Consider the following 13954-nt stretch of genomic DNA (forward strand, 5'->3'; position numbering starts at 1 on the left):
GGAACTGGAATGACCTATACAACTCAGAAACGCGTAGAGAAAAGTTTGGAAAGTGGAGAAGTCCGAGACTTTCTGCCGAAGAAAAGAGAGAATTAAATCGAGTATTAGGGTTCCTGTTGGCTATAAAAAGGTTGCTTCAAGTCACAGAGAGGACGAACAGTTTGGGGTAGTTTAGAGAACCAGAGGAGACAAAAATCACGAGTTGCAGGAAAGCTGTTCTGCTGGTGCTGCTGAAGAACACGAAGAACATTAAACCACGCCCAACTGTCGCAGAACACTGTCGTTGTTCTACAGCACTTCGCTTCTATCGTTACTGTAGCAGTCTTATTCCTTCTATTTCTCTTGTAACAGTCGATCTGCAACACATATAAACGTTGCGATTGAACTATTTTACTCCCTTTGAGTCTCTTCACCTTTGAAAACACCTTTTGAGCAATGGAAAAATATTTTGAACCTGTTTTTGATATGAGGAGCTAAAACCCATTGCTGAGGCGATAGAGGAAGCTATTTTTCCAATAAAGAGTGGTATTTTCTATTTATCTTATTTATTACAATTATTCATATGAATATTTTCCTTGTTTGAGAATTGTTTTAATGATTTTTATTCAACAATTGTGATTTCCATTGATGGTATATGCTTGGACTTAGGTTTTTGATATCTCATGCTTTTGATTTACTCTTGTTATTTTAAAAATCTACTTGTTGCAACATCTTAGAATCAAATTAAACGAAAAAATTGAATAAATATAAATATTGGATTTAAATCACTTTGAACTTGGAAAATAGTGGAATCTTAGCCTCAGTATTCTTTTAATATTGATAACAACATCATCTTTGTTTGAGTTTTCTATTTTTTTTTTAGAATTTAAGTCTATATTTTATCCTTCGCAAGTCTGAGAATCGAACCACTTTTATCACTATCTATAAAATACATCAATTTTTGGCGCCGCCGACGCGGATTTGCTTTTAGGGTTTTTAGACTTCGTTTTCTTTTCTTTTCTTTTTTTTATTTTTTAGGTTGTTATTATTTTTGTTATTTTTTACGTTTTTGGGTATTTATCTTTTTTCTACAGGTTTTGGATCATAAAGCGAATTGACCCAAGGAGTTTGGTGATTTCGTAAAGACTGGAACTTAAAGCATAAAGACTTGGAGCGAAGCTTAAAGAGAAAAGAACGGAGAAGAAGACAATTTCTTTTTAGATATTTTTTTTTTAGGGTTTTTTTATTTTTCTTTATAAAAAAAAGAGAGAGAACTGTATTAGGGTTTGTTATTTTTGTAATTTTTCTTTTCTTTTTTGGACACTTGGACATTGGACTTTGGACATTATTATTTTTTAAAAAACCCTAAGGAAGGGTTGGTTTAAATATAAATTGTGTGCAGAGAAGGACGGTGATTACAATATCGCCTCGGCCCCTCGGGTTCGTACATGACATAGGAGTCGTGGACCGAGTCGACTTCAGCGGTTCTTCGCCCGTCTGGTACGGGAGGTAAGTTTTTCGAAACACCCGTGAATCCCCTGTCAGCGGGTTTACTGTATTCCTTCGTTTGCATATATGTTGAGGACTTGAAAATGGCTGCTTTAATTTCCTAGTAAATGGCAAGGACTGGCCATACAAGATAAGGGTTCGAATTTCATCACTGTTCTCTTCTTGACCGCCTTAGGAAAACGAAACCAAACGCGAACCTAAGCCTAAAATTTTGACTAGAATGAGACCTATAGGGTAACGAGCTTAATAGGAAAGTCGTTCGAAGAATATTGGTTACTCTTTTGAGCATACTTCGAAGTTCTTGAAGGTTTCTATGAGTTGAATGCGTGACTGCGCCGCCTTGTAACCGGTGAGGCCTTGGGTATCAAAGCTCCACTAAGCTTCCCTCGCCTCGATTCAACTTACTTTGACTCGGATTGATTCCAGAGGGGTTTGCTCAGATTGTAACGAGTTCCTTTTCGAAAGAATAGAAGCTGGTCTAGAAACAATCTAAGTGGAGCCATCATGCTTTTTGTTTGCTAGAAATTTAGGTTTGATTTGGTTGAGTCAGCCTTGTTTTGTGTTTGCATAAAATTCCCTACCTTATTCTGTTGCATGCCTGAACGTAAAAGAGACGCCCTAGGTAGATTTGTTAAAGAGAAACCTAATAGTTCTAAGCGTCTTGATTACCTCAATTTAGAAAGTTCGATTCGTGAAGATTCCGTTTTTGAACGTCCGTTTGAGGAAAGAATCCCTGATAGTCCAATAGCGCCATAAATGGCAACTTTGAAAGCCTTGTTGAATCCTACTAGGACTACTCGTCCCTCGTGTATCAGGTTACCTGAAACTGAAGCAAATTATGAACTTAAGCCTGGAACCTTACAATTGCTCCCAATCTTTTTAGGAAAAGAAAATGAAAACCCCTATTTCCATGTTAGGGACTTTGAGGAAATTTGTAGTACCCTGAAAATTAGAAACCTTGATGATGATGCTTTAAAACTCAGGTTATTCCCCTTTTCCTTAAAAGATAAAGCCAAGTCGTGGCTGTATAGTTTGGCTTCCGAATCAATTGAAACCTATGAACAACTTACATATGACTTTTTGAACAAGTTTTTCCCTAGGCACAAAACCTCGTCTATTAGGACGCAAATCTGCACGTTTACACAACAGGAGGGAGAATCTTTGTATAGGTATTTGGAAAGGTTCAATGATTTATTAGCCCAATGTCCTCATCATGGTTTAGAAAAGGTTAGGTTAGTTCAGATCCTTTATGAGGGTTTAAATTATCCCACCACAACTACAGTAGAGTCCATGTGTACAGGTAGGTTTGAAAACCAAACAGTTGATGATGCGATGACATATTTGCATGAAATCGCCGAAAAGACCCAACAATGGGAAAGCAACAGGGTACCCCAGAAAACAATTCTTCTAGGCAGAGGAAACGTTAATAGGGTAGAAGGAAGCTTTGAATCAGATGCCAAAATTGCTGCTATAGCGAAAAGGTTAGAAGCTTTAGAAGTGGGTCACACTAGTGGTAGATTAGAGCCTTTTTGGGAGGGCCAGAATAATGAAGAGCAAGCCAATGCTCTCTATAATAACACTAGGTATGATAACCGTCAGAAGTTTGACCCATATTCAGAAACCTATAATCCTGGTTGGAGAAACCATCCGAACCTTTCATGGTCTAAGGGCCAGAGTCAAGGTCAGTTTAGTAATTCTAATGCTCCCCCAGGTTTTGGTTACACTAAGAATTCATCAGGCCCAGAAAACAAAACGACTAGCTTAGAGGAATCTATTAAGATGTTAGCAAAAACTCAGGATATGTTAGCACAGAGCCAAATTAGTTTTCAACAGGAAACCAAGCAGAACTTTCAAACTAATGCTCAGAGCCTTGCTAAGCTAGAACTTCAAGTCGGCCAAATAGCTAAGACCTTAAGTGAGAGAGATAACGGAAGGCTCCCTAGTCAGACTACCCCCAACCCTAGAGGAGTTCATGAAGTAGGTGCAAAACCATCGAATCAATTGAATGCTATTAGAACCCTTAGGAGTGGTAGAGTAGTAGACAATCAGGTAACCATGCCCGATAGTGAACATACTGTAGTTCACCCCTCAGGACCACTAACTGAGGGGACTGATAAAATTTCCGATGATGCCAATTCGGTTCCTGAGAGGTCTGATTCTGTGCCTAGAGCCCCATTTCCCCAGCTATTAGCATCAACAAAGAAGGAATCGAACTTTAATGACATATTGGAGGTTTTTAAGCAAGTTACCATAAACCTTCCTTTATTAGATGCAATTAGGCAAATTCCTGCTTATGCCAAGTTCCTTAAGGATATGTGTACGCGAAAGCGAAAACTTAGCGTCCATAAGAAAGCCTTTTTAGCTAGTCATGTAAGTTCAATCATTCAGAACACACACTCCAAAGTACAAAGACCCAGGTTCCCCAACCATTGCTTGTACAATAGGTAAACACCGGGTAGAAAAAGCTTTACTTGACTTAGGAGCCAGTGTGAACTTACTGCCGTACCATGTGTACTTACAGCTAGGACTTGGTGAAATGAAACCTACTCAGATAACACTGCAGTTAGCTGATAGGTCTGTCAAAATTCCTCGAGGTGTTATCGAGGATGTTCTTATTGAGGTCGACAAGTTTATTTATCCAGTGGATTTCGTGGTCCTAGATACCCAACCTGTCCCTGACCCAGAGAACCAGATACCTGTGATTTTAGGTCGCCCATTCTTAGCTACGTCTAATGCGATCATAAACTGTCGAAATGGTGTGATGAATTTATCCTTTGGTAATATGACTATCGAAATGAACATTTTTAATGTCAGTAAGCTACCTTATGAGCTAGATGACACATGTGTTGAAGAGGTGAATATGATAGAATCCTTAGTTCAGGAGTCATTACCAAACATCTTGTCTGAAGACCCATTAGAGAGTTGTCTATCCCATTTTGGTTTAGATTTTGACGATGATAGTACCATTGAACAAGTGAATGCTCTATTAGATTCTACCCCTGTGTTAGACACTGATAGATGGAAAGCTAGGTTCGAACCATTACCAGCTTCTGAGACTACCTCAGTTCCTTCCTTAGAAGAGCCCCCTAAGTTGGACCTCAAACCACTACCAGATAACCTGAAGTATGTGTTCTTAGGCCCATCTGAGACTTTACCTGTGATTATTGCTGCCGACTTGGATAGTGATCAGGAAAGTAGGCTAGTAAAAGTACTTCAAGATAATAAGGAAGCTTTAGGGTGGTCTATAGCAGACATTAAGGGTATTAGTCCTACCGTTTGTATGCATCAGATTCATTTAGAGGAAGACTCCAAACCGTCTAGGGAGATGCAACGTCGACTGAACCCTAACATGAAAGAAGTAGTTCGAAAAGAGGTGCTTAAGTTGTTAGATGCGGGTATTATCTACCCAATTTCAGACAGTAAGTGGGTCAGCCCCGTTCAGGTTGTTCCCAAGAAATCAGGTATCACTGTAGTCCAGAATGAGGATAATGAGTTAATCCCAACCCGAGTGACCACGGGATGGCGTGTCTGTATCGACTATAGGAAATTGAACAAGGTCACAAGGAAGGATCACTTTCCCCTTCCTTTTATCGACCAAATGCTAGAGAGATTAGCTGGATATAGTTTCTATTGCTTTTTAGATGGCTTTTCCGGATATAATCAGATCGTTATTGCCCCAGAAGACCAAGAGAAAACCACTTTTACCTGTCCCTTTGGTACTTCGCGTATAGACGCATGCCTTTCGGGCTGTGTAATGCCCCTGCGACTTTTCAGCGTTGTATGATGCATATTTTCTGATATGGTAGAACGGTTTTTAGAGGTCTTTATGGATGATTTTTCAGTGTTTGGTTCATCTTTTGATGAGTGCTTGCATCATTTGACATTAGTGTTGACTAGGTGTAAGGAAAAGAATTTAGTGCTTAATTGGGAAAAATGCCATTTCATGGTTAAATCAGGAATTGTTTTAGGGCACATCATTTCTTCAAAGGGTATAGAGGTAGACAAAGCCAAAGTTGACCTTATTAAGACTTTACAGGTCCCAAAAACCGTAAAAGACATTAGGTCATTCCTAGGGCATGCAGGTTTTTACCGTCGATTCATTAAGGATTTTAGCTTGATTTCTAGACCTCTTTGCAATTTGCTTGCAAAAGATGTTAAGTTTGTCTTTGATGATGCTTGTTTAGAGGCTTTTGAGAAGCTTAAAAATTTACTCACTACCGCTCCCATAGTCCAGGCACCCAACTGGAACCTACCCTTTGAGATTATGTGTGATGCTTCAGATTATGCTATAGGCGTTGTTAGGTCACGAGTAGACAAATTACTTCATGTGATTTACTATGCTAGCAAAACTCTGAATGATGCCCAATTGAACTATACAACTACCGAGAAGGAACTGCTAGCCATCGTGTTTGCCTTGGATAAGTTTAGATCCTACCTATTAGGTTCTAAGATCGTAATCTATACGATCATGCTGCTTTGAAATACCTTTTGTCTAAGAAGGACACCAAACCTAGATTGATTAGGTGGATCCTATTGTTACAAGAATTTTCTCCAGACATTAGAGACAAAAAGGGTGCTGAAAATGTAGTAGCAGACCACTTATCCAGGTTAGTTGTTAGTTCCCCTAGTGATGCCCTTCCTATAAGGGATAGCTTTCCTGACGAACAATTGTTCTCTGTTTCCCAATCACCTTGGTATGCAAATATAGTGAATTATCTTGTTACTGGCCGTACCCCTCAACATTGGGGTAAACAAGATCGTTCTAGTTTTTACCCGAGGTTAAGCATTTCTTTTGGGACGATCCTTATTTGTTTAAGTATTGTCCCGACCAGATTATTAGGAGATGTGTACCTGAGAGTGACCAGTCCAGTATTCTCTCATTTTGTCATGAACATGCTTGTGGGGGTCATTTTAGTGCTAAGAAGACTGCTGCTAAGATATTGCAATGTGGATTTTACTGGCCTTCACTGGTTAAAGACTCTCATAGTCACTGTGTTTCTTGTGATCGTTGCCAGAGGTTAGGAACCATTTCCCGTAGAAATATGATGCCTTTGAACCCTATTTTTGAAACAAATGACCATAGGGTCGTAATTAAGTTTTTGAAAGAGAATATACTTACACGTTTTGGTACACCGCGAGCTATAATTAGTGATAGGGGTTCACACTTTTGTAATAGACCATTTGCTCTATTAATGAAACAATATGGTATTACCCATAAAGTTGCTACCCCGTATCACCCACAGACTAGTGGTCAGGTAGAGGTTTCCAATAGGGAAATTAAGCGTATTTTAGAGAAAACAGTTAATCCTAATAGGAAAGATTGGTCGTCGAGGCTTACTGATGCCTTATGGGCTTACCGTACCGCGTTTAAGACACCCATTGGAATGTCACCCTACCGTTTAGTATTTGGAAAGGCATGTCACTTGCCTTTTGAGTTAGAGCATAGAGCCTATTGGGCTATTAAGCAGTTAAACTTTTCACTTGACAAGGCAGGAGCTCACAGAAAACTCCAGCTCAATGAATTGGACGAGATTCGTAGAGATGCATACGATAGTGCTAAGGAGTATAAGAAAAAAATGAAACTTGTGCATGATAATAATATTTTACGGAAGTCATTTTCTCCAGGTCAAAAAGTTCTTCTGTATGACACTCATTTGCATCTATTCCCCGAGAAACTGCGCTCTCGGTGGACCGGTCCTTTTGTGGTCCGTACTGTTTTTCCTCATGGCGCTATTGAGATTGAGACATCAGATGGTACTAGTTCTTCAAAGCTTAACTGTCAGAGATTGAAGCTCTTTTTAGAGCCTTTTCCTACAGGTGATGTTGAGGAGGTCCCTCTGGAGGACCCTGTTTACCCCTGATTGACCATCGAGGCGATTTGTATGTTGTATAATATTTTTGTCAGTTTTTGGTTTCACTTCACCCAGGTACTATCTTTTCGAACTCTCTCTTTACTATTTCCTCATGTTACTTATATTTTTGGTACTGTTCTTTCATTCGAAACATTGAGGACAATGTTAGATTTAAGTTTGGGGGTGGGGTAGAAACTTTTTGTTTTAAATAAACTCCAGAGCCTAGAAATTTATGCATATTAAGGATAGCACTAACCAACCTAAGTGGATGGAAGCATTTTGGTTGTAGGAGTTGAGGAACCAATCTGATTAGATGGAAACATCTAGAAGAGTCTATTCATAAAAGCACAGAGCTCAGGTGTTAGAAATAACATGATAGTTTCACCATATCTCGTTGAGTCCTTGTCACTTCTATTTTTATTTTATTTTGTTTTTAAACTATGTTACTCTAAGTGATTAGGTGGGGATCACGATTCAAGTTGTTACCAATGCTAGGGTGAATTAGAGTGATTGAAATACCAAGAAAAAAAAATTGAGACCAGACCAATTGACCAAAAGGAATAAATTCAATAAAGTCGACCACTGGTACCCTTGTATATGCCAGCTGTGTTGACCTAGAGTTAGGATTATCAATCACTGGTTCCCTTGTATATGCCAGTTGTGTTGATATTAGTCGGACTAGTATCTCAATCCATTAGGATAGGTTCATTTTGGCGTAGGCCTTCAGACATATATGGGAAACGCCGTTCACTTAGTAAACATCAAAACCATCTACGTTTTTTTATATCCATCTCTTAATCTATCCATGTGATTGGTTTGACTCCGAATATTGATGTCCATAGTGCAACTATTTGAGTAGAGTTCTGTCACTTTATATGAATTTTAGTATGCTTGAGTGCAAACTCGTGTACAACAATTGGAATTTCGCATCAGGGTACTTCCTCCTGTAGTCAATAAGTATGCCAACCAAGGAGATTCTTTAGGAGGTTCTGCGTAGATAGCTAAGGTCTGGAGTATAAAGGTTTTGTGGGTATACCTCTGGTAAGCCCTCCCGAGACTACAACTCGGCCACTAGGGACACTTAGGGGCTTAAAGGCTTATTGCATACGCTAAATGCAATCGACGATGCCTGCGACAGTGAGTTAGGATTTTATTTTCTATTTCAGTTTTGCTCGAGGACTAGCAAATAATAAGTTTGGGGGTATTTGATAGACACATTTTTGTGTCTAATTTGTCTCGATTCTATATATTGATAGTTCTCATTTTTGTACTTATTATGGTGTTTTATGTGTGTGTAGGTATTTTTGGCCAATAAATATTTTTGGAAAAATTGGATCGAAAAGTTGTCTAAAAGCGCCCGGAGGACACTTGTTATTCGGACTCTCAGCATGGATAAGGGGCACCCTCATGACACCCCAAGACAGCTGCTAAAGGCATCCCTACTCTGGATAGGGGGCGCCTCTTCTTCTTCACAATTCGAATCGGAATTCGGCGGGAAAACGGCAGTAGTCGTGAAGATTTGGAATTGGATTTCGCAAGGGATTCGACCAGATTCGATTGCAGATATTTGTTGGGCTGGACTTTCTGGATCATAACAGGGATGGTAGATTGATTGGACTCAACCAATTAAGGCCGGATAAGCCGCGAGAAGAAAACAGAGGAGGAAGAAGTTTTCGGGGTCTGTTGAGATTATATTTGGCAGTTACGAGTGATTTGAGGGAAGATAACCCTTCCTAAGATTCGTATCAATCTAATAGAGGAACTGGAATGACAAGTACAGCTCAGAAACGCGTAGAGAATAGTTTGCAAAGTGGAGAAGTCCGAGACTTTCTGCCGAAGAAAAGAGAGAATTAAATCGAGTATTAGGGTTCCTGTTGGCTATAAAAAGGTTGCTTCAAGTCACAGAGAGGACGAACAGTTTGGGGTAGTTTAGAGAACCAGAGGAGACAAAAATCACGAGTTGCAGGAAAGTTGTTCTGCTGGTGCTGCTGAAGAACACGAAGAACATCAACCCACGCCCAACTGTCGCAGAACACTGTCGTTGTTCTACAGCACTTCGTTTCTATCGTTACTGTAGCAGTCTTATTCCTTCTGTTTCTCTTGTAACAGTCGATCTGCAACACATATAAACGTTGCGATTGAACTGTTTTACTCCCTTTGAGTCTCTTCACCTTTGAAAACACCTTTTGAGCAATGGAAAAATATTTTGAACCTGTTTTTGATATGAGGACCTAAACCCCATTGCTGGGGCGATAGAGGAAGCTATTTTTCTAATAAAGAGTGGTATTTTCTATTTATCTTATTTATTACAATTATTCATATGATTATTTGCCTTGTTTGAGAATTGTTTTAATAATTTTTATTCAACAATTGTGATTTCCATTGATGGTATATGCTTGGACTTAGGTTTTTGATATCCCATGCTTTTGATTTACTCTTGTTATTTTAAAAATCTACTTGTTGCAACATCTTAGAATCAAATTAAACGAAAAAATTGAATAAATATAAATATTGGATTTAAATCACTTTGAACTTGGAAAATAGTGGAATTTAGCCTCATTGTTCTTTTAATATTGATAACAACATCATCTTTGTTTGAGTTTTCTATTTTTGTTTTAGAATTTAAGTCTATATTTTATCCTTCGCAAGTCTGAGAATCGAACCATTTTTATCACTATATATAAAATACATCATAGGACTTAAACATAAACGTGTTTCCACAACAATGCTTATGTCCATCATTGGTTATGTAATCTAAACTCTCATTTCAATCATTGAAACATTCTTAGAGGACGTTATATATTTGTTACACCATTTATCGTCAAAGAAATTTTCAAAGTGATTGAAACATATCATGACTTTCGTCACATGGTAAAGATAAACTTGATCGAAGCGAAAAGCTTACCAACACATATTTCGAGATATAGATAGGCGAGGTATACTCGACTCGAAATACCAAGTGTGTATAATCCAAGTCTATATATATAACACACGACTTCTTGTCTCAAAGAGTAGGATATAGAGTAGATAGACTTTTGAGTGACAGATAAGTTCAAGTCTTCACATACCTTTCTGTCGAGAAGTTCCACCGGTTCCTTGAGTAGTTCTTCTACTTGTATGATGAATCGCCATGAAGTCCTTGAGCTCAACTACACTTTCTATCCTAGTCCGAGACTTATGTATAATAGACTAAAAATCAAGACTTATAGTTTTGATCACTAACATTGACAAACATGCTTGAGATAGCAACGTATGCGAGTTCGACCGAGCAATGCTCTAACAATCTCCGCCTTTATCAATTTTAGTGACAAAACTATCAATACATATGGAATACAAAAAATATAAAGAAACTTTAGTAGCTCCTATTCCACATGTCTAATCTTCAACATTCCTCGAAATCTTCGTCACTTCCAAGTACTCCAATGATCCCAAAGGTTGTAAGTTTAGCATCACCGTTGTTGAAGATCCATATCTATAACAATGAGAAAGCATCGATCTCGATCATTGTTATACAGTGTCGTAGTATTATTACACAGTGTCAAAGTCTAATTGTATCACAACTTCAACAATAATACTATGGTGATATGTATCACTCCCCCTTAGTCAATACTCCATCTCACATTGAAACCACTCCCCCTTACACAATGATCCTAAAACCATATGTATTTGTAGTGTGAACTACATATTAATTCTCCCCCTTTTGTCAATAAAATTGGCAAAGGTACAAGAACGAGATCATAATGAAATTTCCGAAAGAGACATTTCATGAATAAAAGAAAAAATACATACCAACTAATTTAGATGCAATCATAAAGCCGAAGCTAAATGCATTCATCAAGGAGTTTAAAGATACAAGATAACCCCTCTAAAATTCCACATCCGCACACCCCTCAAGATATGACCATTAAGCACAAGTTGAAAAGAACTCTCCCCCATTTGATGTCGTTCCCGAAAGAACAACAAGAGCGACCTTAATTTCAAAAGAAAAGAAGGATTTTTATTGGACACCAAAAACCATGAGAATGATTTTCTATATCCAAAAACTCAATCAAATTAATCACAAGTAAATCCATGATTAATTTAATCGGAATACGCAACCAAATTAAACACAAAAAATGATCAATTCAATTGATTGTGCTCAACATAAGATAACTTACGGATCTACGACTAAGTTAACCATAAGATAATGATTAGCTTAACCGTTCATATACTCAACACAAGAAAACCTTATGGAGTCACGAAAATACTCAACTAGATTAATTACAAGAGAACCCATAATTAATCTAATTGGAATACACAACCAAACTAATTACAAAAGTAATCAATTTAATTGTCATTTGTTTTGCTCGACATAAGAATACTTACGGAGCAATAACTAAATAACCAAACAAGATGATTAATTTAGTTCAATATGCTCGACATAACATATCTCCGGAACAACAACTAAGCTAAGAAAATCAACTTGGTTGTATAATGCTTAACATAAGATACATTACGGATCCTCGCAGTAATACATAAAATATGGATCAGGGATGATCAATACTGCGGAATACACAAGGATTCATTCTATCTTCAATCATTATTTGCATAACGATAGTAATAGATATAATCCTTGAAAACAAAATACATTAACCTATCTTCCATCAAAAAATTGAAAATATAGGCTTAACTTTTTTATTTGAAAAAAGTCCATTCATTCTTTTACCAGTACGTGAATACCGATCACGAACGACTTTACTTTTGACAAAGTATGGGACAAATATAGTTTACGGACGTAAACACCAGTATCCCATAACAAATTGCAATATAACAAATCATAAAGATTAAATACTGCAAAACATCATCCTCCAAAAAGTTTTTAGAATTTAAACCAATAAACCTAAAAGATAATAAGAAGATGAAAATAATAGCTATGTGTAGTCACGATCATTGCTATTCAAAGCACTAGTTATTCTTCCAACTAAACCAAAAAGAAGATATACTGGGCAACATAAATAAAACAAGCTAAAGAAAAACAGACTCCAGTGCTATCCCGAACACGAACTAAGATCATGTGGACGATTCAGAATCCTCACGAGACAAAGGGTCTTTGAGCTTGTGATCAACAACATTCATTACAACATCGGAGAGGTTATTCTCTTTGCGAAGATCATTGATGTAAGACTTTATGAGACCAAGGTCAATAGTAACTTTTCCAACTCAGTTTTTAATGCATCAAGATTTTTCAGAGTCACAATGAGCTCTTGTTTTTCTTCCCCAAAGTACTTAAGAAAGTCATGAACAACTTCAACAGAAACCATATCATCCTTTACAACATCCTCATGAACATAGGCAAAATAACATGAAGCATTAGGATGATCTTCATCTACACGGGTTCTTTTCTTCTTGGACTCAACAACACAACCTTTGTCAAGGAATCCTCTTGCAAAACCACCATATAAAGATGAAGAAGAAGACATTCTTGACAACCCTGAAGTCAACCTAGAGTATGCGTTCGTAACTCATAGATTGATATTTAAGGGTCTCTTAGGGAAGGGATTCTAGGGTTTTCTTAAACAGTTGACTCGGCCCAGAACACGGATATTCGTTCGAGTACAACATGACCCCCAAAAAATAAAGTCCAAAAGGGACTTTTGCAACAAAAGACTCGAAAAATTCCATACCACAGGAAGACAATTTTTGAGCATAGTTGTAGCAAGAAACAAGACTCGGAAGAAGACTTCCTAATGACACTTTACGAACAATACGTTAAGCACAGTGAGTCTGCAATCAAAAAGCTTAGCGTGGACGATAAGAAGATAGCTCAACTTAACAGACGCAAATGCCAAAAGTATACCTGAATATTAACATATCTTACTCAACAGGGTTTTTATGAGTAAGCTCTTCAACCCTTGTGATTAATTAGCAGAAGTATGAGCCACAAGCTCATCAAGAGATTTGTGTTTATGGTCAAGTCTCTTTTTCCTCCTGAATCTAGAGAGGGACTCCTTTTTATGTGAGAAATTATCATAAAACTTACTGTCATCAAAATACGAGACATAGTTTGAGTTCTTACCAGAAGAATTTTGGTTTGAGGAGGAGGACAACCTGTTGACGAATTCTTTATACCCTTCAATTATCTTTTTCAGATTATCTCTCATTTCATCAATTTTTCTTCCTTCTTCTGAACTTCCTTTCTCAACAGGAGCGGTGTTATTTCCAGAGACCACGACACGATCTTCCTTTAGACGATATTTATTAAGACGTCTGTTTTGTTCTTGAGTATTCGAGGAACTCATTGAACTGACTTTCCTGGTAACATACACAGGGTAGGTACAAAAACCAATTGGTTTAGTTATACGAATGTCAGTTACACCTTTAAGAATTAAATCTAAGGTGTGTTGAAGTTGAACCAAGGAGTTTTTCTTCAACCTAGAGGTTCTCTTTCGTTTAACAGAACTCTTTGTCTCACAGACAAGACATACTTTCTGATCATCAGAATGATTAGATAGTACAGTCTTAATATCATCGTTAGAATATTTCTTCCCTTCATTTGATGTGCAACATCCTTGAGTGTTGGTGACTTCAGGCACATCCTTTTTACTAGAAGGGGCTTCCGTTTTTCCTTCTGAGCA

General features: G+C 37.7%; 1 pseudogene; it reads right to left on the reverse strand.

Moving 5' to 3' along the window:
- Window positions 1–2608: 2608 nt before the first annotated feature.
- On the reverse strand, window positions 2609–2708 carry LOC113276727 (annotated as a pseudogene).
- Window positions 2709–13954: the final 11246 nt, after the last annotated feature.

The sequence above is a fragment of the Papaver somniferum genome, chromosome 4 (genome assembly GCF_003573695.1).
Source record: "Papaver somniferum cultivar HN1 chromosome 4, ASM357369v1, whole genome shotgun sequence".
Lineage (NCBI taxonomy): Eukaryota > Viridiplantae > Streptophyta > Magnoliopsida > Ranunculales > Papaveraceae > Papaver > Papaver somniferum.